This window comes from Python bivittatus, unplaced genomic scaffold, assembly GCF_059951505.1.
Source record: "Python bivittatus isolate LINGU-HERP-01145 unplaced genomic scaffold, Pbiv_v1 ctg000050_np1212, whole genome shotgun sequence".
NCBI lineage: Eukaryota > Metazoa > Chordata > Lepidosauria > Squamata > Pythonidae > Python > Python bivittatus.
The window spans coordinates 11,260,921-11,287,224 of NW_028277033.1; the positions used below are offsets into that span (position 1 = coordinate 11,260,921).

The 26,304-nt window shown below is 43.9% G+C and overlaps 1 protein-coding gene and 1 long non-coding RNA gene across 3 annotated transcripts in view; one reads left to right on the forward strand and one right to left on the reverse strand.

Moving 5' to 3' along the window:
* The window catches only part of ANK3 (ankyrin 3), a 266,225-nt gene that overhangs the window by 189,736 nt on the left and 50,185 nt on the right, over positions 1–26,304 (reverse strand). The gene's annotated exons all lie outside the window — the stretch shown is intronic.
* Positions 1,547–14,798, forward strand: LOC148216926 (uncharacterized). The gene is made up of 5 exons (XR_015793732.1): positions 1,547–1,976; positions 3,936–3,987; positions 9,717–9,901; positions 13,697–13,791; positions 14,315–14,798. It is a non-coding gene; the product is annotated as an uncharacterized LOC148216926 (long non-coding RNA).

Sequence of the window (26,304 nt, forward strand, 5' to 3'; positions counted from 1 at the left end):
TTCATTCCGTGCCGTGGGGTAAAAGCCCCGGTCCACAATGGCAGAAGCAAACGTGCCTTTGGGAAAAGCGCCCATTTCAAATGGAGGGTTGGAGCCTCCTCGATGGATGCTGACTCAGGAGTCCTCTCCAGCGGAGAAAAATTCCTGACTCTGGCTCTTCAGCAGGGGGGCTTTGTCGCCTGGGAGAAACCCAGGGTCGGGCAGCAGCCGGAAAGCTGCTCTTCCGGTGGACCGATCTGTCAGCAAACATCATAGTTTGCTGGAGCACATCCCAGGCCAAATGCTTGCTCTGTGGCCACTGCAGGGAGCCAGCGCTCTTGTCCGGAGAATCTCACTTTCCTGCAATCAAAGTGAAGGGGAGCACGAAGGGAAGGTGGCTCTGGAGTTATTTCACTGGCCAAGAACTGGATCCTGGCACAAAGAAGAGAGGCACCGAGCCGCCAGGGCTGAATGAACGCTTACGCCAAGAAGTCTTACTGCAGGAATTCCAGAGCTACAACATTTAGTTATTTACTGCTTAAAATGCTGTGTGTGTCAGAAATGGGGTAAGAGAGTCTTTAAAAATCACATAATGATTCATGCAAGGCAAATGCATTTGCAGCAGTGGTATTCAGAAGGTTTCGATTTGAACCGTCTCAGACTCAACACATCCCATTTGGGAATGTGGTGAGCTTTTGAAACAATCCATCTCACCCTTGGAGCAGCTGTTTCACGTTCAGAACAGGTCATTCTGAACTTGAAACAGTTTAAAAAAAACTCAGGATGTTATCAACCGAAATTTTTCATAAACCTCTCCTTTGAGAGAAGGCAATCCTCTTTCCTTCTGAAGGGAACATGGCTTCCAAGATGGCTTCTCTCATGACACACATGTACATGGAATGTTGCTCCCACCCTCAGAACTGCTATTTTATTTGCATGCAGATATATGACTATTTAATCTATTAAAATCCAAATAATGACTTGACTAAGATACATTGGATCAGAAGTCAGCTATGATCCATAGACTGTGTTTGCTTGCTCTCTGGGGAATCAGTGAGGGAATCACATGGGAAGAGAGTTCTCAGAGCCATAAATCCAGAAGCATAAACCAATGAGGGTGAGGAATGGCCGTGTTTACAACGATGAATCTGAAGAGCGCAGCAAAAACGTTCAGAGGGGCTGGTCATGGATTGTTTCCATAGCAACTGAACGTGCATCTCTTTTTCAAGTAATTCAGCTTGTGGCAAGTGATCGTTGGAATGAATAAAAAGAATTTGGCTACAGACAAGTTGCAAAGTGGAAAAAATAATTTAGAAACTGAGCCTGTGGGTGGAGTTCCATGGTGCTCCTTTGGAGCCCAGAATGGCACTCCAGAGTGGCTTGATCTCTGGAGTGCTCTCAGGCAGGCTGGCCGCAGCCAAGCGGGAAGGCAGGAGGCTGGGTGCCCAGAAGACCGTTGGGTCAGGCAAGGTGAGTTCTTGGCAAGAGATCTGCTCCTCGCCAGGGATACCGGCAGCAGGAGCCAGTGGACGCAGGGCCAGCTCTCTGAGAACATCTCTGTGCCGTGAAGGACTCAAGTTGATCATTGCTAGTTCAATAGCTGGTACAAAACTGAAAATTCCCTCTTTCCGTGTTGGATCAGGAGTCAGGTTTGAGAAAAAGCTCTACTTACTCGTGAGAATGTATACAGTATTTAGGGTTAATATACGTATATTTAGGTTTAACTGTCACCCAGCCCTGGATGGCAATCTGTCCACACAGAAAAAGCAACAGCAATCCCAGCACACTCCGTTCAATCCCATTTAAGGCTGGTAGGATGGTCAGCTCTAGTTCACAGCTAGCCGGCCAACTTCACTTTCCCAAGACTGAAGAGACTACTTACACAGTAATGAAGTGCCTGCAGATGAAATACCAATTTCAGAGAACTCCTATAACCCAGCACTCCAGCCCCGAGTGACCTGCTGCCTACAACTGCAATGTGCATTCGATTCGCATTGGTAGGTACGCTAATTCACAGCCCTTTCTAGCAGACCCAGTTTGGGGATGCGTGCTGAATCCTCTCAGAGCCTCTTGGATCAAGGCCCTCTCAGGGGACGGCTCTGGCAGGCTTTCAACCCTACAGCAGCCAAGCAGCATTCCTGACCATCCAAATTTGAACACTGCTGGTAATAAGAGTATTAGCTCTTTAGATCATCTTATTGCTAATCAAGTTTTTAAACCGTTCTAAATCATTTGATGTCCTGTAAGAGGAATCTGGATAATCTAAAACAGCAGAATAGCGGTACATTCAGTCGAGACATTTCACAATTTGGTCTATGCTCAAGAGACGCACCTAAAGCTCCTGGATTACTATTAGTATGAAAACGTGTCTTTGATTATTCCAAACCTGCTATATTAGTATTTTCAAGCTAGATATTGGTGGAATTTTGGAACAGGTAATTGGAATACCTCATATTATCCCATCACTGGTTAAGGGCCTTAAAGGATATTGAGAATACTTTTTTTCTGATCCCAAAAGGAAAGTAATTCAGATGTTTTGCATGTTCACTGGACACCACAGAGAACATTTAGGAAGGATGCTTGTCAGTCTTACTCTGCTGGAGCTGTAAAGGGAGGGAGGGGGACACTTAGACATATGTGGTGGACTTGCTTGTCTCACCACTGTCTAATTTTCATTTAATACCTGTACGTCTGTAGAGAGGAACAGGACTTAAGGATGTTAATGTGATGTTGAACTATATACTGAACATTTAGAATGTATCAATATAGAAAGACTTTGGATTTATGCATGGGGAGCAGCAAAGATTATTTGTTAGGAGGAAAAGACAACATCAGTCTTGGACTGATATTTGACTGCTGTCTGCTAATGAACTGATTCTCCATCGATACAAAGACAGATTGACCAACTTTTCCCCATGTGGTTAAAGTTTAATGCTATGTTTAAAAACAGAACAGATATTTTTTTTTTCTGCTAGTTTAATTTTCTTCTTCTTCTTCTTTTTATATATTTTTTACTTTATTTCCTAATACTACATTTAAAAAAAATCTAAATTAGCGAAACTACTCAGATTTCTTCAACCTGCTGACTAGCTGAGAAATAGGATACACTCCGTACCAGCAGGAGGGTTCAGCTTTTTTGGGAGGGGGGACAAAATTCAGAATGCCGAGATACAGAATTGCATTTAAAAGTAAGTTGGTTGTATCAGACTGAATTAAAATTAATGGCATCATCCAAAGACAGGGCATTAACTAGATTCTTGTACCTGCAGCTCTTTTACTAGATGACTGATTTTTTTTCATTCATGGTATGTAAGATCCCAAATCAAGTATTGCACTGGGGTTGAAAATGCTGCTATTCACATTAAGGCACATTTTATTTTGGTAGCTGACTGTATATAGAAGACCAGAAAATAAATCTATGCAACAGACATCAGTAACAATAAATCGTAGGAGCAAACGTCAGATAAAAGGCGCTAGGGACTATTCTTTGAGGAACGGGAGATACTCAGATGTGGCAGCCTTCGAGGTATTTCCTTCATATTGGTCAGACCAAAAGAAAGTGACCTGAAGTGCCCCAGACCAGCCTGGCACTTTTTAATAACGGGAAGCATGTATCTCAGATTGATGTCTTCCTGGAGGAATTGCCGGACCGAGCACCTCCAAAGGGCCAAAGGCATCGCCCTGCGAGCTTTCAGCAGAACGAGCTGAATTAAGTCCCCAGCTGGTGAAGGCTGTAAATCCATGTGCCTAAATGGATTGATCTTGTTATGGTGTTTCAATCAATTTGGCAATCAGTGCTGGGCATCCTGGGTCTAATCTCTGATTCCTCCAGGTCACAGGTCATTGAGCACATAGCTCCGTGTGGGAGCAGCTTCTCTAAGATACGTTTCCAGAATGAAGAAAAATTATCTTCCAAGCCCCAAAACACTAATGAGGCTTCTTCTTATTTTTTGTAGCGCCACCTTTGGAAATGGACAGCAGTGGACTCTCATCGTTCTGAGTCAAAAGGCAAGTGAAGACTGTAATGTTGGGGAGGGAGGGAGGGAGGGAGGGAGGGAGAGTTTTTAAACAGCAACAACGGCAAATCCCGTCTCCTCCCCAAAACAAACAAAAACTATTTCACGGGGCAAATGGCCACCCAAAGTTGCCCATCTCTACGGTGAGCAGCAATAGGGTTTGTTTGTTTTTGGCTTAGCATAATGGGATGTCATCTGCAAACCAGGCCACTGTTCAACAAACCATGATTGTTCAATAAGCCATGATTTAAAACTCAGTTGCGTGTGATGAGTGAATTCAGCCATATACAATGTAAGTAAGCCCAGAACACAATTCTCTGGGAACTACACACTTCAAGGGAAGATTGACAAAGCACTTTTTTCAGGGTAAATTGGTTGCCATTGCTGGGTTTCAGACTGAGGGATCCCTGGCTCTGACTTCCAAAGACGTCCCTAGGCCTTTCTAGGAACGCAGACACAAGATGCCACGCCTTCATTCAGTATGCAGCGGTATGTCCGTGCCCCTTCCCATCAGAGCAAAATGGCAGGCAAGATCCTACCCTCATCGGGCAAAGCCATAATCATAAATGCACTCTGAAGTCAAATGAGAGAAGTGCTCACCGTTGAGCCAAGAAAGATCCAAGGTTCATGGTGCAAGGCACATTAACCGTCTGATTCAGGTGGGGATCATAGTTCCTGGGAGGCCCGCACAACTGAGACCCTGACCCAGAGCACGGATGGCTGGACTGTACTCAACAAGGTCCTTAAATATAGAGCATTCCCCATATTTGTCTGTGCACACCTTGCACTAATCACCGGGCCAGTCCCAGGCAACAGCAGCTTCCCTGCACGGCCGCGCTTTGCTCTTGTGTCCTTTGATGGTGCCGCCGCCAAGAGTCATGGAGAGTCAAGTGGCACACAAGTTTAATAAATGATTATCATTATTATTACTCAGCTGAGACACAACCTAATGCAGGTGACGTCCACCACAACTGTCCCTGTAGGATTACTGTTCTTTTCTACACAGCTCAGGGCCTCACGCTCTTTCTTTCTTCCAGCAATAGCCACAGCTTGCAAATGTCGGGTGATGGTGTCTTCTCATTATCAAGTGTTTCAGCTTTGGTTTTTCTGTATGTCAAATGTTGTGCTGTGTTTTATTGGCTGGGACCATAAAGAAGGGGAGGGAGGGGAGGAGGGCAGTCTAAAGCCAGGATTTTCAGCCCTGGCTTATGGGGTGATGAAGAGTAGAGGCTGCTGACATTTATACCTGGTCTGAAGTTTAATATGGACTGTTTTACTACTGTGAGCCCAACCCAGAGTCTCTGACTGGGGTAGCATATAAATATGGTAAAGAAATAAATAACTGGTCAGTGTCACTGCTCTGTCCCTGAACTACAAATGCATCACTCCAGCAGTCACTGTATTTTCTGCAGTGCCAAACCATGAACCTTCCTAAAAGACATTCTGGAGGAAGATCGCCTTTTGCACGCTGCATTCCGTATCCAACCGAACCCAGAGCATTGCCATCTTGTGGTCTGGGATGGGAAGAGCAATCAGAAGGACTTCAGGGGATAAAAAGAGCGTAGAAAAACGAGGAGGAGGAAAGGAGGAGCAGAAGGCAACGTTGCCAAGAAAACGACACGGACGCGCCCGTCCAGGAAGGCACCATACCCGATAGAATAAAACTGTTTCCCTAGCTGTCGACGGGCCAGAGGCGACATTGCCATTATCGACAGCGCTGCTGTCGCGCCATCTTTAAGAGGGTGAGGGAGGAGCTGGAGCAATCGTCACCCGGAAATCCCTTAGACGTGGGGCTGTCTTGTCACTAGCTCCATAGACAATGTATGATTTAGTGGGGGACTAATTAAAATCCCTCCTGTCATTTAGTTACAAGGAAGAATATTCATTACTGCAGGTGGAGCAGGAAAAAGAGAACAGAGTAGAGACTGGTGCAGGATAACCAGGAAACAGAGTGCTGAGAAGAATCTGAGAAACCAAGTCCAAGGTCCCCAACGTGAGAGAAGGAGGGCATCTCATCCTCTCTTCTGAAACAATCTTTCAGGGACATGAAATCTTTCTCTTCTCTTCTCTTCTCTTCTCTTCTCTTCTCTTCTCTTCTCTTCTCTTCTCTTCTCTTCTCTTCTCTTCTCTTCTGTAAGTTTAGTTTGTATTAGATTTTACTATTATAATCAAAACTCTTAATACAATTATAGATTTAAAAAACCGAGAAGATGGAGCAATAGGTGGTCTATGTGGCTAGATATAATATGTTAAAGGATCGAGTTAGTTCTATATTAATACTTTATGGATATATCTTTAGATTCTTCACTCACTCACTTACAGCACTGTTTTGTATATTCTTTTTGATCATATTAGCAATGTTACGTTTTTGGTTGTGCTTCATCATATCTTCTAGGTATTATACTTTACCAATGAAGTATTTAAACGTAGATTACCACTAGGTGGTGGCAAAAGGCCAGGGTTTTCTGCATCCAGCGGTGGTCGGCCTTTCTGCGGCCCAGATGCGGCACCCACAGCAGTTCCAGCACGTAGCTCCCAGTTAGGGCCCGCAGACCCCGGGGCGGGGCTGAGCCGCTTTCTGGGGGCCAGGGACTTGACTGAACCGTTTTTCTAGGGGCGAGGTCCATCGGTGCTGGGGTTGAAGTGGGAAATACTGCACAGGGCCAGTTTACTGCAGGGTTTGAAGAAAAGGAGCTCTGTGGCTTTTCTTTATGGCTGTTTCTTCAGCCACGTGTTAACGTCTATTTTAGGGCTAAGCCTCTATGTTTTGTGTGCATTGCCCTTCAAGAGAGCAAGGAACCATGCCGCCCATTTGCAGCCGCTCCAGTCAGAGGGGTTGGGCACCACCAAGAGGTCCAGGGACCATCTAAAGAACGTCTCTTTGAAACAGATTCAGAAGAAGAATTCCAGCTTTAAGACATCCACTTGTTCAATGAAGTCTACTCGGATGTGTCACACATTTGAATTTGTCTCAGATTTGATTAATGTCAAAACAAAAGTCAATCTGATAGGGCAATCCCTTTTTATTCATCTGAACAGGTTTATTTACAAAATAAGGATTATTATTTACAGTGAGTTTATGTCACGAAAAATCTTCCACCCTCCTAATTTTATCTATCTATCTATCTATCTATCTATCTATCTATCTATCTATCTATCTATCTATCTATCTATCTATCTATCTACAGTATATGTCACATTTATATAGGCACCCATCTCACACAAAGTGACTCTGGATGGCATACAACAATTAAATAAAGTAACAAATAGATAAAAGCAATCATCATAAAAAGATAAAAAGTGATTATGGGGTGGAAAGATTATCAAAAATTTTAAAATATATAAGTTGCACTTCCGGTACTTTAAGGATTCTACTTTTTCCTAAATATCATGTTTATTTTCCTTCCACCCAATTGCCACCACTCTCTTCTTATCTGCAAGTTCTTACTTTCCTTTGAGCCTCCATTTGTTGCTAAGTAACCCTCCACTGGGGCCAATTTTATTCCCAGTTATTCCCTCCCACCTTGCATAGAAAAGTTCTCCTAAGTTTCAGGAAGGAAGATAGGCTGGGGGGGGCTATTTGTTCTCTTCCCTCCATCAGCTTCCAACTCAGTAGGGAGAAAGATAAATGTGCCAGTCGCTCTCCTCAGTTGTCCATGACCCTGTTGGTCATTTGTTCTCTTTGGGGGGTTTGGATCAAATTTCTCTCTCTCTCTCTCTCTCTCTGATAGCTGGAGCTGTGTCTCTGCAGGTCTTGGATCTCTTGAACAAGAGTCTTGTTCAGCTCTTTTCCTCTTCACACAGAAGAACAGGAGCTTCTTATTCTTCAACAAGCAGCAATTCTTCCAACAACTGCTCCTCACCACACTCCATTCTGCTCCACGCCATCTACCTTCTAGCTCTCTTTGTAAGCCTTTGTAAGCCTTTGACTCCATTCTTACCTTCCAGGGTTAGGGTGAGGCGTGGGACAGGGACAAGCTTTTGTGATGTCCTTTTTTTCAGAGTCGTGCAGAAGCCTAAAAAGTGTCAGGCACTTTTAGGAAGAGCAGGGGGTTTTGTTCCAAGACAAATTCCGAAGAAGAACTTCTGAACCTCTTCAAAGCCTGCACAGTCCTAACCCCTCCTCAGCTGACTAGCCCTCGTGGATACCCGTAAGAACATTGGCCAAGGCTCATTTCTAAATGACCCCCCAAGGAAAAGATTGGAATGTGGCCCATCTGATTTCCACAGGGAGGCTGTTCCAAACAAGGAGCAGTGCCCTGCGAAGCAATGTTTCAGCAGCCCACTCGCTCCCTGGAAGTGGGAACTGCTAGCAGTTTCTCCCAAGATGGGTGCAGTCAGGGTATGGACACCTTATTGAACTGTTGGATGATCTCTCCCAGCAGGACCATGTAGCTGTTCAACAGTAGGAGGAAGAGGACCGAACCCTACAGCGCTCCTCAAGAGAGTGGCCACCAACCTCTCTTCCCCTGCAGCCACTGACCAGAACTGTCCACTGAGGAAGGGGCAGACCCCTGTAGACAGTGCCTTCAGTCCCCCAGTCCATGAATCCACCACAGCTCCGAAACAATATCACGGCTGACGGTATCCAAGCCAACCGAGAGATCAAAAAGGACCAGGAAGGGTGCCTTCCACCCATCCAGATTCTGACAAAAGCTATTCACCATAGCAACCAAAGCCATTTCTGTCCCATGCCTATCCTTGAACCTGACTGAAAAGGATCCAGAAAATCTGCTTCTTCTAGGGGGCTCCACAGCTAATTCCCACCCCCATGTCAACGGCCTTGCCTAAAAAGGGGCAACTGGAGACCCTCGGTATCACCCAAAGCAACCGATCCAAGGAGGGCCCCCGCAGGAGGGGTGCCCCACGGCCTCTTTCAGTGAGTCTGGATTATCCAGAGACTGGATTTCAGTCTCCATAGGCTGCCGGAAGGCGGGGGGCGTGTGGGGGAGAGAGAACAGGGGGCGTGCTGGAAAAGAGAAAGGGACCCCCTTCTGCACAACAGACCACAGGCTCTGCAGGGCAATATTGGCCATGGTCCTAGGGCTTAAAAAAACAAGAAGGTAATCCAACAATGACTGAAATTTTCTTTACCAGGGACAATCCTCTCCATGCAATCTGGCTGATTGTGCTGTTACATGCCAAGGTAGCCACTGGGTAGCGATATTGCCCTGCTCGTCAAAAGAAATTCAGCAAGGGAACAGTTTAGCAACACACGGAAATTCAGGTTTAGGGCTGGGCCAAACACCGAGGTATCTGAAGTGAAACCAAGGCCAGGTTTCTCGTCCATTTCAAAGAGGAAAAAACTCGTTATTTTTACGAAATTATTTATTTCGTTTGTGGCTATAAATCTCTCTCTCTCTCAATAGAGCTTTATAAAGCATAAGAATATTGATTTTTATAAGACAACCCCTAACCCCCAAAAGATACGGCTACTACTGAATATAGAAAAAAGAATCTTCTTGAAGACAGCAAGGTAATCCAGAATCATATGACGCTCTGTGATATGAAATGGCCATTTTATTAACATATTTTTGTTGTCTAACGTTTTAATCAATATTGCCTTTTTTAAAAAAAAAATGTATTAAACCTCAGAACAAATTTGTAAAGCTACATTCACATAGCTAAAACTACATCCCATTAAGTCAGTTTAAGAACTTAGGAAATTCCTGGTAAACTTCTTTTTGCCAAAATACATAATTTAAATTGTATTATATGCAGGGTGGCCGATTCACCATCAGCTCTGGGCTCCCGAGATCTGGCTCGGTGGGACTTTCTGACCGGACATTCCACTACGTGGCAGTGGAATGAAGCGAAGCGATGGTCAAAAGCTGTAAGCTGAGATGACCCTGAAAATGGAGGATTTGCTCTCATTGCACATCGCCGTAGATTCTCAAGATCCTGAGGTACCTTTTAGCATCTGTTGGTTGTCCTGTGCTACTGACCAGTCCCCACAGGGAACGCTGACCCCCAGAAACCAAGTCGTAGGTGGCAGCACGGCTCCCGCCACCACCTCTGGACGGATCTCCCTCCTTGCTCTGGGACCACAACGTGCCCGACGACCCCCGCCCAAGACTCACCTAGTCTGGCCACGGGGAGCCACACCGGCCCTCGGCTGTTAGGTCTCCATCTTGGCGATCTTTCTAAATTCAGCAATTGTCTTTCTTTCCTTCCTCTGTAAGGAAATCTAACCACCCATAACTCGGGCTACGTGGCATTTCAACTGGGTGTAGTTAAGACTGAAGATGAAAACGCCATCTGAGAATTATTTTGAATCCTTACCTTAACAGTGCATTGAAATGATAAGGCCGTGGTCATACATACAATCCTCAATTCTTCTCCATCCGCTCACTTACCCTCTCCCACGCGCACACACACTTATTAAATATGTCAGAACAGAAAACGATACATTGAGACCTTTCTTTCTTTTTAAGACACGCACGTCTCGGCAGGAGGCAACCCCTGGCTGACCTCCTTAAAGCTCAAGTGGGTTGGACCTGACTGGGCAATGGATGGGGCACCACTAGGAAATTCCAGCTGCAAGCTTGACTGGGGAGCAGAAAAACCTCTAGAAGAAGATAATGTCAAGCCGCTGCAGCTAAGAAAAATGCACGGACCTGTCCATGAAGTCCTCAGAAGCTGAGCATCTCGACTTGAGGACAACTTTATAAGATAAATGTCTTAGGTGAAATCAAAATCTTCATCCCTAATTTTCACAAAATTGCCATTTCCTTCTCGTGTTGTCCAAAGGGCGTCTAGACCATATACCCCTTACCCATTCACTTTCTCCCATCTTCCTCGCCTCATACACACTCTCTGATTTCTGCCTTTGTTTCAGTGACAAATGAAAGAAAGCTTTTATTTATGCTCTGGTCTTTCTTCTCCAGGGCTTACAAGTGAGGCATACAAGAGAAACGGGTAATAGTCTTGTTTTTAAGACTCATAATAATCTTAAAAACCGACGAACGTGACAGTTTATTTCTAGATACTCACATACTTCTAGTAAACTATAGTATAAATATTTGGTATTTATACTGTATGTCAGTAACATATTCAATAATTTACAGCTGATGTTTCACAATACAATACAATTAACAGGAATTTAATTAAACAGAGTGGTTCTTTCATGGTATTGATACTGTTCTACTGTTTGCCACTCAAAATTTGTGGGAGTAGGTGGCTTAGGAGTGCTGCAAAATAAATAGTAGCTAAACCAATCAGTCGATGCTCGGCTACGCTTTCGAAGTGGCATGCCGTGCTGATATACGTTAGCGTTTAAAACTGGCGTGTCACAAATGTTAACGAACCCACTGCGAGGCGGTGACTTGCTCCACCAGCCAGACCCCAGCCTGAAGCTCCAGTGCAGCGGACCGTTCACTGGGTCCTCCCGATCCTTCGGGGGCATTTGCCAGGCTCTCCTGGGACGCTCCCGGCAACCCCAGCAGTGGCCAAGGCTTCCTTGCCAGCCCATCTCAGGCTCTGCGCTCCCCGGTGACCTTCAGGGTGTCCGGCCCAGGCCCAGGCCTGCGCGAGGCTGAGCAGAGCAGAGCGGAGCGGAGCGGAGCAGGGTGGCAGCAAGCCCTTTCGGTAAACTTAGTCAGGTTTAATTGCTTTTCCCTTTCAAAATGCACGTTCCTCATAACTGATAGATTGCATGCAGTGCTTTGAAGAGTGTGACATAAACACGAGCTTGCTCTAAATATTAACAATAGGAGCATCCAAGGGAACAGAGAGACAAGAAAAGTGAAATATACATGTCAGTGAGAACAGCTATGAGGATACAAGCTTAGTTTGGCCTGTTGTAATGGTATGTGGGAATGACCTTGGGAGACGGGGGTGGGGGGTAAGAGAAGCTGCCTAGGGAATGGTCAGATAAGAGAGGGCATAGCCCACAGCTGCAAAATGGGTGGAGAAAGAAACTCAGAAAGGAGCCTCCCTGATTTATTAGGCTGTAAAAGAGACGGCAGGAGATTTGTACTTTGAGACTTGCAAGACTGATGTCAGCCTTCCCAGGTAGACCAGACAGGAAACACAAGTAGATTAGCTAATTCTACTTTACTGTAAGGCTACATTAACAGAATCTTGCAAGTATGAAAGTACAAATCTCCCGCCATCTCTTTTACAGTCTGAGAAGTTAGGGAGGGTCCCTTCTGAGTCTCTTTCTCCACCCACTATGCAGCTGCGGGCTATGCCCTCTCTTATCTGACCATTCCCTAGGCAGCATCTCTTCCCCCCGTCTCCCAAGGTCTTTCCCACATACCATTACAACTGTAGAGGAGAATGAAAATAAAGACTCCCTTAATTCACGACATAGATAGGCAGCTTTTGGGCAACAGAATGGAAGTGGTTTGCCCCGCCTTCCTTCACTCCTTCATTCATTTTACTTCCCAGTCTCCACGCGTGGGATTGCCTGGTGGTCTCCCATCCAAGTATCAGCCTGAGACTTTTTGGCTTTCCTAATCATCCAAGGTCAGTATCAACAGCTGAAAGCAAAGCTTCTTGGGAAAAGTCTGCAAGGCACAAATGTTCGGGAAGCTCAGCTGCCTCAAACCCATGAAGTATGAAACCCTTTCAGTGAGTCATCCTAGGGCTCCAACGGATGCATTTAAGACACTCTCTCTGCAGCCTTCAAGCTCTTCTGGATAACTGACAAGCACTGATCTCCTCCCCGACAGACACGTCTACAGTACTTTCCTTGGGAATCCCAGGAAATTAATTCCTTTATCGTTGGCAGGCAGCCTGCTGCAATATATAGTCCAAATTAAATGGTACGGTTGACTCTGGTTAGTAAAGGTTTTCCCTTCAATAACTCTTAACGGCCCTGCGTGGAGAGTGGTGGGGGGGTGCGGGTGGAGCCTCGTTTGCAGGAGCAGCAGCCCTTAAAAACAAACATGTATGCACTAAAGTCCAAGTGCACTTTCACAACCTTAGTCTTGAAAGCAGCAGAGAAAATATTAGCTGGCCAGTGTGTAACTAATACAGGAAAGTGAATGCAAACTGACTGACAGATAATAGGCTTTACTTTAACTGGTTAAGTTTAATTGCAACTCTCCTAAGTATCTGCTCTGGTTTCCAAGATAAGCCCCCTCCTCCTCCACTTCTCTTTTTCTCATCCTGATATTGCCCATCTTTTCTGCCCTCCGTCAACTGTTCCGTTTAGCTGAATCATTGCACCTCGTCTGCCTCTCCTGATGCACAAGACATTCTTTTCTCTCTCACCTCCCACTCTTTCCTGGCTCAGATGGAACCTCCATTTCCCACGGGGCATCCTTCGGATGGGGTGGACTACAGCTCCCCCCGTCCTCATCGAGGAGGGCGCTGCAGGCTTTCCTTAAACCCTCACAGTCTGCCGCTGGAGCCCAGCCCAGCCCAGCCCAGCCCCAGGCTACTGATCATTCCCCGGGCCTGTGGCTGAGAGGCTGGCCATGGCTGGTGCTCAGCCTAAGCACGGGGTGATGATCACAAAGGAGATGTGAGACGGGCTGAGGAAGCACCAGGGCATAAATGGCAATTTCAGCAAGATCAGCACGAGCTCTGCCAGGGGATGGACAGGTGGGCCTCAGGCTTTAGGAGCCATGGGCAAAACCTAATGTCAGGCAGCCTCAGTGGAAGCAGGACTAACAGCGAGGGAGATGTTGGTCTTTGGGCAAGATGCTGGTCTTCTGCCAGGCCGGGACTCTGATGTGAAATCTGCCTTGCAGGAATGTCTCGGAGGAAGGCAGAGCCCTGCGATGTTTGCCAGTGCCTCTCTCATCCAGTCCAAGGCACGATCCAATAGCAGTTCATGGAGCGAGAGGTCAGTACGTGTAACAGCTTGTCTCATTATAGGCTGTTCCAGGCAATACAGATTCACCATGGAAACCTGGTGCTGAGAGCCCGAATGATCTGCCTGAGAAGAACGGCATGGCACAAAACTGACTGCAATCAGAGACAGACACCCTTCAGAAGCAGAGTGATTTGTGCTCAGCCCAGAAATCTGTTTTCAGTACCAGGATTAACATTTCAGGAGAAAAAAGAAAGAAAGAAAGAAAAACCCCTCCTGATTCTTAGCCTGACAGGAGGAATCATGGTTGCTGGCGTTACTACCTGTAACTAGAAGATGGAGCCCTGCCCTCTGCCCCTTGCAGAAATGCCCTCTCTTCTGCAGCTATCATATGTGCCTCTTTGGGCACATATTAAATTAAGGCATTTCCAAGCAAGGTTGACAATGGTCTAAAAAAATGGCTTGCCATGCCTTCTTATAGGAATAATAATAATAATAATAATAATAATTATTATTATTATTATTATTATTATTATTATTGCTGCCTTCTCAACAGGTCTAATTCTGCTTCGCTTCCAAGATCAGCCAAGCACAGCTCAGGGGCCATCGGATCTGCTCGGTGGGATTCAGGCCAGGCCGCTGGTTCGGAGCTCTCCCAGGTGCTGAAGAGCCGAATCCGACTCTCCTGCCACGGCCGACGACTGCCACGGATAGCGTGTCTCCACTGGCTTCCACCTCGCATCCCATCAGTCCCCAGACGATCCATCTACTGATAGGGTTCAGAATGGGTCAGGACACCATGGGTCCAGTTAATGCCTTGTGGATGCTTTATTACTGTATGAAGTTAAAGGAGAATTTATCTTGGTTACTCCTCTTATAATTAGCAGAATAGGGTTCTTGCTGGGTATTTTCTTCTCTTCACCCCAGATGAAAGACATGGGATTAATGCCAACCACCTCTGGCCTGGTGTTCTGTCAGTGTTTTGGATACAACTCCAAAAATCTGCAGCTGATCTAGCCAAACTCTTTCCAAGCGTGGAAGCCCTCATAGAGTGAGTGAGGGCTAGTCATCCTTCTCAGCTCAATCTACCTCACAGGGTCGGTGTGGAGAAAAATAGGAGAGAGTACCATCTTGAGCTCTGGCCACAGAGGTGGTATATAAATCTAATGAATAAGTAATAATCCAGTGCCTCTGGGGGGTGCCAGGCTGTGGAGCACTGATGTATTCACACCTCTCAATGGCGTGTTAGCCACAGATTTTATCTCCTTCTTGCTCCCCTGCTTGGTTTAGGCCCTCTATTGAAGGAACAGTTCAGAAAGAAAGAGGCTGTGAATCAGTGGGGACATTAAAATGTTTCCTGAATTTTTGATGACTCTACAAAGATGGGAACACCTAGCTAATGATGCATACATTCTGTGTGGGCATATTTTTCCAGAAAAAGCTGCACTGGGTATGACACCACCAATTATATTATTTGAATTAATATGATTTCCCCCCTTTCTTTTTGAGCTCTGACATCATGGCAGATATATAAAAATATCTGCCTCTGAAAGGGGGTTATATTCGTCTACTTTCAAGGTCTGGATGTAATTCTTGTCAGACACAGACATTTCAAAGGGACTTGAATTTAGTATTGCTAAATGCCTAGTGTTTAGCTCCACCTGAGGGGTTCCCACAGTGGCATCTATGGTAAGAATCTGGAAACAAATAGCTCTCCTTGTGAATCCAACATGAGCTCTACTGATTTGACTCTCAGTCCAATATTCTCACTTCCTCTCCCACTTTTTGCCCAATTTACAGCAATGCAGGAAAGCCCCAGCTCCAAGATCCTCTTTGCCCCCCTCCTGAGTGAACTCATAGCCACTGAGATGACCTAGAGGAACAACAGCCTGGGTCTGCTGTATTTACTGCTGGTGATTTTAATGCTAGACTCAGGCCAAATGATGGTGACCCCTTTATCCTTTGCTAGAGTAGTGATTTCTTTATTTCGTCTTCAATTTTGTACACCAATGACAAGAGGATTAATTATGAGGATGGCGGATGGCCCAAATGATCCCTAAATTCAATTCAACAACCTTAAAATGGATCTCAAAAAAGGGGAGATCGAAAGGGGAAGATATGCATAATCGTGGTACCAGCACAGTTGATTTAATGATCATATCTCCAAATTACCTTCTTTAAAATTAACACCCAACCAACAACAATCACTTCCCTCTCACTGTGAGACTGCTTTCTAAGGCTTCAGTATGTTGTCCTGAACAAACCTGGCCCAAAGTCCCATAATGTAATGGGGGATTCTCAAATTTAGAGGGACTAGGAAGTTAGAGAGGTCATTCTCTATGCTGTTTTCATGGATTTAAAGGCAACCTTTGTCTCAGTGCCTAGAGACAGACTCAACCACTGCTGCTAATTATGAGGTCCTATTAAAGTATTTCATTGTGTGCTGGATAGGGTACCCTAGCCTGTCTTTCTACCCCAATTTCTCTTTTTGAAAAAAGGGTTCAGCAAGGTAGTGTTCTTGCCCCCTTCGTTACAACATTTATATCAATTCTATAAGCCAACCATTGACAACAATACGGTTTCACTTTCCAATGCTGGCAATTAACCTCGTTTCAGTCCTTTATTGTGCTGATGATACAGCTGTCTCTGGGTCTAAGATGAACATCAAGCACCTGCCTTATGTTGTATAGAGTATCCACAAGCCATGAGTTACTCCAAAGCAAAGGTGTGATCTTATCACAACAAGCTTTTAAGCTGTAGACATTGCTAGGAGATTAATGGCATCTGCACAGAACAAACTGGAACATTTACATATTTGGGAGCTACTTTTCAGTCCTCTGCCGTTTGGGGAGAGAGCGCAGGGAAGGTCACCGAGGCTATTCTGTGTTTTGCTAGCAGCAGACGTGGTCGCTCTGTTCCTGCCACTACTCATTTGTTTAAGGACGAGGCGACTGGCCTCCCGTTCCCTGACTCACAGATACGCCTTGCCTTGCTGGGCAGAAGCTGTCCCAAGGCAGGCAACGACCTTGTCATCCACCACCTGCCGGTTATCCAGCCTCTCCGGGCAGCTCCTGCAGACCAGCCACGCTTGACCCAGCAACATCCAGCGGTGGGGTTTCCCCTCGAGGAAGAGGAGAGCTTGCAGCTCACGCACAGCAGGGCGCAGAAGACTCTTCAGCCTCTATCTTGGCATACAAGTGACCCAGCCCTTGCCCATCAGCATGAATTGAAAAAGCCAAAGAACACCAAAGAGAAGTCAACGGGGGCTTCACAGACTACGGAAAGGCCTTTGACCTTTGATGGTGTTGACCATGCCAAACTGTGGAATGTCCTTAGGAAAATGGGAATCCCAGAACATCTCCTTGCCCTTGTGCAAAACCTACACGCAGGGCAAGTAACCACAGTCTGAACGCAGCATGGTGAAATGTACTTTCCCCTTACTTATTCAACCTATATGTGGAATATATATTGAGGGAAGCTGGACTGGAAGAAGTGTGATTTTAAACCTGAAGGAAGAAACATCAATAACTTGAGCTATGCTGATGACACTACTCTGAAAATGCAAATGATCTGCACGCTCTAGTAATGAAAGTCCAGGAGCATAGTGAAAAAGTGAAACTATAATAAAATATAAAGAAGAGCAAACTAATGACAGCAGGTAGAACAACCAGCCTTAGAATTGACAATGAAAATACTGAAGTGGTAGATAGTGTCTGGCTTTTAGGATCAACCATCAACAGCGAAGGAATTAGCAATCAAGAAATATGCTACAGATTAGCACTTGGCAGAGCAACAATGAAGGATTTGGGAAAGATACTGAGGTACCATAACATGTCTATACCTACAAAAATCAGAATCGTGCAGGTAATGGTTTTCTCTGACAACTTTAGGGAAGGGAAGAATCATAGAACAAATCAATCCAGAGCTCTTACTTGAAAGACCAGGCTCAAATTATCATATTTTGGGCATATCATGCAAAGACGCAAGTCTCTGGAAAAGTCTATAATGCAGGGAAAGAGAAAAAGAAAGAGAAAAAGAGGATAAGCAACAGCAAGGTAGATGGACTCGACTGCAACACTGTTGAGTGCCCCATTGGAAGACCTGAGGGACCAGATTGGGGATAGATCATCCTGGATAAAATCTATCTATGTGGTAGCTTAGTGTAGATACCAACTTGATGGCACATAATAGGATTGAATATAAAGCTGCTTCCCATGTTCCCATCTTGTCAGAAAACATATCTGACAGTCGCAGCTTCTACAGAAACCCTGTCTAGCAAGTGTGGGCTCCCAAGGAACTCAATTTGACAGTTATTTTACAAGAAATCCAGTTTGCTAGACAATCATTATCACACACACACTCCTTGCAAAATGCTGAAGCTTTGAGAAACAGAAGGCAGTCTGAGATGGTGAACCAAAATTTCTGCAGCAGATCACTCAAGCAGACATTGGAATGCTGCCCAGCCATTAACATCAGGGAGAAAAGGCTCTCTCCAGGTCCCTCCCATAGGATTCGTGGAGGAAGGCCTTCTCCCTTGCTGCCCCCGTTTCTGGAACAGAATTCTCCCAGAAATTAGACCAGGCCCTGCCCTCCTGAGATTTTGAAGAGCCATAAAGACCTGGCTTTTTGAGCATCCCTTCATGATCTGATATACTATCTTGTTCCTCCTTGCTGAGGAATATCTAGATGAAAGTTGTGCTCTCAACACCTGGGGTATTTGAGATTATATACTTTTGGGTATCTGATATTACTCAATTGTTGCATCAGATAGGTATGCCAGTCTGAGTCAGGTATGATAGGAAAGGCCTTTAAGCCCAAAAAGCAAGTAAGGAAATAATACATTGGGGCATAGAGCCAATGCCAACTTCAAAAGATGTCTGCTTTGTCTCACTAAATATTCAATCATTTAATGCATAAAACTAAAGTAATTGATTAGCCTTCTCCAGTTTTGAGAATGCCAATGAACTGTAATTCATATTTTTTAGCATGTTTAGGGGTAAAGAGGCAGAACCAACAATAGTATGACAGGGCTCTCATTTCCCATCTGACCGTGGTAGAAATCAGACAGATGGCTTACAGTATTTATCATTCTCAGTGGCAAGAGAGGATGGCTTGAAGGCATAAAACTGCACCTGACTCCGAATGGAGCTTTACTGCCAGGAAGTGAATGTACTACTACTGGAAGCCTAATTCACAGAATCACGTACATGGGTATGTGTGAATCAGGCCACTGGCATTTTTGTAAAATGGCTAGGAGAATCATTCCATCCATTTTGTCAACCTTAAGGAAAAAAACCAGTTAAATATTAAAAAGATATTCTTTATGGCAAGCATTTTTAAAGTGCTTGGCTGAATCATTAATCTCAGAAACATGCACAGACATTCATCAGAAGCTTCTGCAAGATGTCCACCATGACATAACTCAGGTCAACTTGAACAAATCCTCTATGCAAAATTCAAGTGGTTTAAAAAGCCATGCTCCCCTGCTAAGGCACTGAAAAAAAGGGAGGAATAATAAATTACCGAGCAAATCAACATTTGGAAATAAAGGGCCATTGCTAGGAGGCCAGTATTCAAACTCTTCTTTCTATGAGCTTTCTTCCAGGGATGGAATTGTGACCTAACAAAATAATAAATCTAGCTTTCCTGCTGTCCTGTTCTCCCACCCAACAAGTATAATAATATATATGGTTGAGGTCCCCCATCAAACTCTTTGCAGAGTGAAGCTGTACAGTAGAAGCTCAAGTCAGGCTGACAGTTACTGAAAAAGGTCACGAGTCAGAAAGATGTCTGAGGCCAGACTGGTGGTCTTTTTTGGCCAAGGGGTTCATGTCAATATCCCTGCTAGAACTATAAGTCATTCTTTCCCCTAACTACAATCAGCAGCACAAGGAACAAGAAGCCATCACCTGAGCAACGTGGCAAGTGTCTCAAGAGATAACAGACCTTCTTCCCTCTCAAAGTCTGCCTCTCTTTCACACAAAAAGGTTCATGGAGGTTCCAAGGAATACGCAGTCGCAGCATTCAGCCACAGTTCATTTTGTTACCCAGGATTCATCAATATGTTAAAATAACCTTGTGAAGCTGCACTCTGATGTACAAATCCAAATAACTGTTGGTCATGATTTGGATTTCCCATATATTCTGAGCAAAACAAGGTTATGGTAACGCCAAAGCTCTCCAGACTTTTGGCTGCAAGGAGGCAAATGACACTCACAGAAGATCCTTTGCAAGGCAGGGTTTGAACTTGTGACCATCAGGAGCCATTCCACCAACCAACTCATGGAAATGATTTCATTGCCCTTTCAAGGTCTTTCCTCCATCATCAAATTATCAACAAATCTAAAGGACCCATCATTGACTTTAATGATTCATTTGCTTGTTTGCTCACTCACTAGGGCTCCTATGCCACTCCGAATACATGCTACTCTTTAAACCTGAGTACTCAGATCTGAATGCATGGAAGTTTAATATTGCTTGGTGAAAAAAGACACATTTCATTTGGAGCCTAAGTCAAGGAAAAAAAGACTCATTAGACTCCTTCCAGTAAAGGACTCAATCTAGTAGGTTGCAGATACCATCAAAATGAATGGGAGGGCTTATTTTCTGTATGCATGCAAAAACGTCCTTCATATTATATTGAAAGTCTACCGTATCTATGTGTTCTTTTAATGATTCCCACAAGTTGAATGTGCTATTTTTAACTGACTCTCACAAAATCACAAAGTAACATCTAGTCAGTTTGCATCTTAATCAATGACAACACAAATTAGCAGGAAGCATATCTTAAAGCACAGATATGAAAAAAAAATGCATTTTATTACAAAAGATGTGGCTATTTTTGCTGCTCGGGAAAACATCCACCAACCATATTACACTTCTATCGTTTTAAAATTATGATTTCAGAATACTTTGATAACATATCAACTATTTAATTGTCATAAATGATGTAAGCTGCTTATTGCTTCCATGCTTTCAAACATCTATGAAACTGAATAATTATAAATTATTGCTAGTTATTTTTTGCTACATTTCTATCCTACCTTTTCTCCAATAGCTGCACCTAGCTATTTTATCTAGAGCTACCCAGACTAGGCTGCCAAAATGCAGAGGGCAGCACAGTTAGCATCTTCTATGTCTCTTTTCTGACGTCCAGTTCTGGTAGCCCTATTTTATAACCAAGGATGAGAGAGCAACTGACCCAAAGCCACCCAGGCTGAGCATGTGTGAGTGCCCCAAAGTCATTCAGGGAGCTGTCAGGGCTGAGGCTGGACATAAAGGGGGGTTTCCCCCATCCTGCTCCAACATCTTAACCACCACACCACACTGTCCCTCAGTAACGAGGGACCTGTCACCCTCCAGAAAGGGCTCATAACTCCTCACCTTCCTCATCACTGTCCACAGTCAGAGTAGAAATTCGATGTGAATGTGGGGGCGGGGAGGAAGATCATGGGGGGGAGGACCATCCAGATCACTTGTGTTATACTCCTGGGCTAGACAGTCAAAAAACAATATACCCATAATAGGTCTTTCTAACTGATTTATTAAAATAACTATTTCATGTATTTGTACCCTGTTTCCCAAAATTATAAATCTCCCGTTGGTTCTCTGGCCACCATCCACATAAAGCATCCATTATTTTGGTTTGATCTCAATGAGGACTGCGAAGGAATCCCTGCTCCACCTATCCCAGTTACGAGCCATAAACAAGGTTTCCTATAAACATCCAAAGTTTGCTGGACCCTGATTCATGGCCGTGTCTTCCCGTGGAAAAAGCCCGCCTGGCATTTGCAGTTCCTGAACAAGGCACCCCTTGCTAACTGCATCTGCATTCTTCTCAGTCGAGACAGCCACCTGCACCCATCCCCTCTTCTTAAAGACAAGTTTGTTTTCCTTCCTTCCTCATCTGGAAAGGACTACAGGACACTTCTGAGATATGGAGAACTCATCTTCATGACTCTTTGGATATCTGAAAAGTCACCTGTGAGACAGAACATCATGAGTCACCCTTCTGGTCAGGGGTGATACATTATCGAACTTTTTAAAACTGGTAAGCTTTGCACGCCAGCTGGCATTCTTTCATCTTAGTTTTCAGTCATTTTCAAACACAATCCAGTAATCCTCTTTTGCTAAGGTTCTACTCCATTTATAACTACACATCAGAGGAATTTAGCACTGTCGTGTTAGAAGCATAATTAATATGGTTGAGATACATGTAAGATTTAAATAAGCCAGTCTGCATTTACTCTCGTAGAATCGTACATTTGAAACTGCCAGATTATAAACACGTGGTTAATCTTCACAATCTTCATGGGATTTTGCATTTCTTCCTAGCCCTGCAACTATTTCGGGGCATCTCCACCCACCCGTAGGCTTGGCCCCTTTTCTCAGATGCAAAGATCCTTCCCCTGTTTTGCCTGGAAGGAGGGAGGGAGAAATATTTTCCTCACTTTGAGTTAATATGAGGAATGCAGGAAGTTATGCTCAGGTGTACAAAGGTGAATCAGAGACGGTAAGTCACGCCATCTTAATTATATGATATGAAATGTGGACACTTTGCATACAAGATCACTAAAAGTCATATACATAGTAAAACCATTGCTTTAACATTACAAACAACCTCATTAAACAAAGCTAATCCTTTGTTTGATCCTTGCTTAATGGAAGAGGAAAGTATTAAGAAATAAAGTAAAACGGCTGAAATAAGTTTTTAAAAGACACAGATATGCATGATAAATAATAGTGTCCACAAAGTCCTAAACATCTCGACCAGCTCTGCTGCGTAAACAGGGCCAGCCCCGCCACAGACAAAATGAAGCACTTGCCTTAGGCAGCACATCTGAGTTTTTTGAAAGGGAAGCAATTCTTTTAATTTTGGGATTTCTGGTTACTGCTTTTTCCCCCTTCTTCATAGAATAAGAAAAAGTGATTTCCCGGACGGATGGCTGATTTCTTTATTATTTAGATTTCTAAAGCTGCCCAACTCAGCCATGACGCTGGGCAGCGTGCAAGTTAAAAATACCCGCAGTACCTAAATCCCAGACAAAAAGAAAAGGAACACAACAAACACACACTATGGCAAACTGGCAAAGTACCATCTGATAGTCACCCCAGCCTCTCCCAGAGTTGGGGCAGGGGGGAGGCCAAGTTTTCAAGACTCATTCAGAGGGTTGCAGGTTGAGACAGCTTGAACGTCTGGGGCAGAGGGCTCAGTGTCCCCCCACTGCAGCAGAGAAGGCCCCTCCCTAGGTCCCTGCAGAGGGCATTGCTTGATGGATGGGGCTCTGTCCGATGGCAGAGATGATGGGAGAGAGGCTGTCCCTCAGATAACTGGCTGCATGCCATGAAGGGTGATAGCCAGCATCTTGAATCGCACCGGGAAGCTGAAGGATGACCAGTGCAGCTCACGTAGCAGAGAGGGGTGCCCTGGCCGCTCATCCACTGCATTCTGGATCAGCAGTGGCTTCTGAGGGGTTCCTCGAGGACAACCCGTGTACAGTGCAAGTGGGAGGCGAATAAGGCAGGAGTGATCAAGAGAAAAGACTCCTGGTCTAGAAGGGGTGCAGTTAGTACGGCAGGTGAATCAGGACAAAGCCTTTGTGGTTAACGCTGCCACCTCTTCTTCTTTTGTTTTGTTTCTCAAACAACCCCCATTCTGAGAAAGGAAAATTAAGTCCTCTTTGATTTGGCTATAGGTGTTATTGAAATGTTACTCTGTACAACTTCTTTGTCAAGTCCTAAGCAGCTGCTTACAACCAAAAGTAACATTCTCTTAGTCTTCTTTAACCAGATTTATTGAAAGGGAAAAAGGAATTACATGGCAGAAAACTTGGATAATGAAGATGTTTTCTTTAACATCCACATTTATCTTTAAGTTTTTTAGCTTTCTTGAGCCTCTTGCTAAACGCCTGTTGATCCCCTGGGGAAATGACTCCTAGTTTTCCAGATGAAAGAAGAAGGTGCAGATGTTTTGTGCTTGCGTTGATATTTTGCAAATCACTATCCTCTTTTCCAGGCTCTGAGAAGGCCATTAAACATAAAATGAGATGATGAGAAAGTTATGCTAGAGCATTTTTTTCCAGGCAGCGTGTAACAGAGAGATCACTTTTAAAGCACTTCCTCACTATTTTTTTCTAACCCACAAGCATATAGTGACACTAGTAATTATTAATAATACGCCTCTGCTGTGGCACCCGCCTTGTGAAATCTTCTCCTCCCAGAAGTGAGGTTAGCCCCATCCCTCTTAACATTCCGTAAGTCCCTCGAGACCTGGCCCTGTGACCAGGCCTGGGGCTCCCAGGGGACCAGGGAGATTTTACGATGGCTCCCTTATTAGTTTTATCCCCTCCTGTTTTGTGTGCTTTTATAGTTTTTTTATTTGTAATTGGTTTTATGTATTTATTCTTTTTAATTGTTGTACGCCGCCCAGAGTCACTTTGTGTGAAATGGGCGGCTATATAAATATGATAAATAAATAAATAAATAAATAAATAAATAAATAAATAAATAAATAAATAAATAAAGGTGATTTGCACACTAGGGAAAAACAGTAGATCATAAATGGAGAACATGTTCTCTCCCCATCACGAGCATTTATTTAATGGTACCCTGGATTTTCTCAATCTAGCAGCTTCCAAAATGTATGGACCACAATTCCCATCACACCTGCATCATGGTTAAGAATGATGAGAGCTGCAGTTCAAATTTGGGATGCGCCTGATTCGGGAGGTTGTCCTCAAACATTCTTAACTGCCCAACTGAATGTTCTTTCAGCTATAATTCATTTTAATACTGGGAGTGTCTTTTTCCCAAACTGAAGTGACATAATGCCATTCTAAGTTCACCAGATATATTACTGTCTCTTCTTGGAGCCAAGTTTACCACTCAATCAAAAACAAAGACTTACAGATATTTTATAATGGAAACACTCTTTTTTTTTTCTTTGATTATAAATATTTCAAGACAAAGACAAATGCACAAGCAAAAACTGAATGTTCTCATTTGCCTCCAGGCTTACTCTCTGCCTATTTATTCCTAATAAATCAGTGCATCACACAACATATCACAGGAATCACTGAAATACATTTAAAAAAGAAAAGTCTTTGGAATTCTTCCCTTCCTGATATTCCACCTCCTTTCAATGTGGAAAAAAGCTACCTTAACATCTGCGTTCTTTTTGCCTTCTCTTCCTTCTATGGTTCTCCTCAATTCAGCTCTATTAGTAGTTCTGCATATACCCAGGACTAGGGTCTAGATGCACAACCAGTTATGTATCCATTGCAGATCTATGCACATGCGCGCGCGCACAGACACACACACACACACACACACACATGCTGACACCCAAATCAGCACCTTGGTAACCCAAATTCGATGAGATGTAAAGCAGAATGCTCAGTCTTCTGGGGAAGATGGCCAACTGAAGATGGCACCACAAAAAAGCAGAGCCAACGTTTGCGGACTTCTTTGATCCTCTCTGGATAAAAGAGAGAGAGGCGAGATTGCCCGAGCTGTTTCTTCTTATGGTTGTTTCTTTTCCTCACAAAGAGACCACAAGACAGCGATCTCTGGTGGAGGGGACCTGGAGATGGGGAGGATTTGCCATACACGCTCTAGCTGCAAAAAGAGCCTTTCAAAGGACACCATGTTCGTGCACTTCCCTTGCTAACTACCTTCGGAAATTGTTATTAATGACTTTAATCAAGGCTGGAAACACCCGGTGAGTCAGTACCTTCAAACCTCAATACAAGAAAATAAATGAAGATTTATTTTTTATCACTTTTAAGAACTTAAAATAAACAGCAAAAAGCAAGACAAGCTTTTGGCTACAGAAAGCTTTAAAAAGATCAAGGGCTCAGAAAACATGGGTTGGACTTTGAATATTAAGACTTTGAAATTATTTTTAAAGAATAAATGCATATTTGTGGGAAATAAATTATGGTGTTTAGAGATACCTTCGAAGAACTCCACTGAGGACTGTATGGAGACTTTGAATCAATTATGGTAGCTATGTGGTGTCTTTTTGGGAACAGTCTGCCTTCAAAACAAGAAGTTATAGAACAAGATACACAACAAATTCCATCTGAGAATAACTTGAATGAAACTTTGGATAAGAATCTGCCATCAGATACAAAGAGAAAACTGTATGCGGTTTTTAAAAATTTAAGAAGGAAATAAAGAAGACAATCCCAGAGAGTAACAGGAATAATTCTTTCTTGTTGGATTTACAAAAGAGCCTGCTTAAAGAATGGAAGAAATTTGTAATAAGAATCAACATCTACTGGAATGGATTACAGAGAAAGATTGTTCTGTACTTTAAAAAAAGGAATATAAAATTGGCTTATTTGACCAGGTTTAAAATACAGCATGTTGTTACTCTGGGTGGTTCTTTTTGGGTTTACTGGTATTTTGACTGGAAAAATGTGGTATGCTAAATTTGCTTATTTGTTATTTAAATTCTTTACTTTATAGCTATTTTCTGTATCCTAATTGTTTGGTATCTAAATGCTTGACATCTAATTAACACGGGGTCATGGTGGCGTAAGG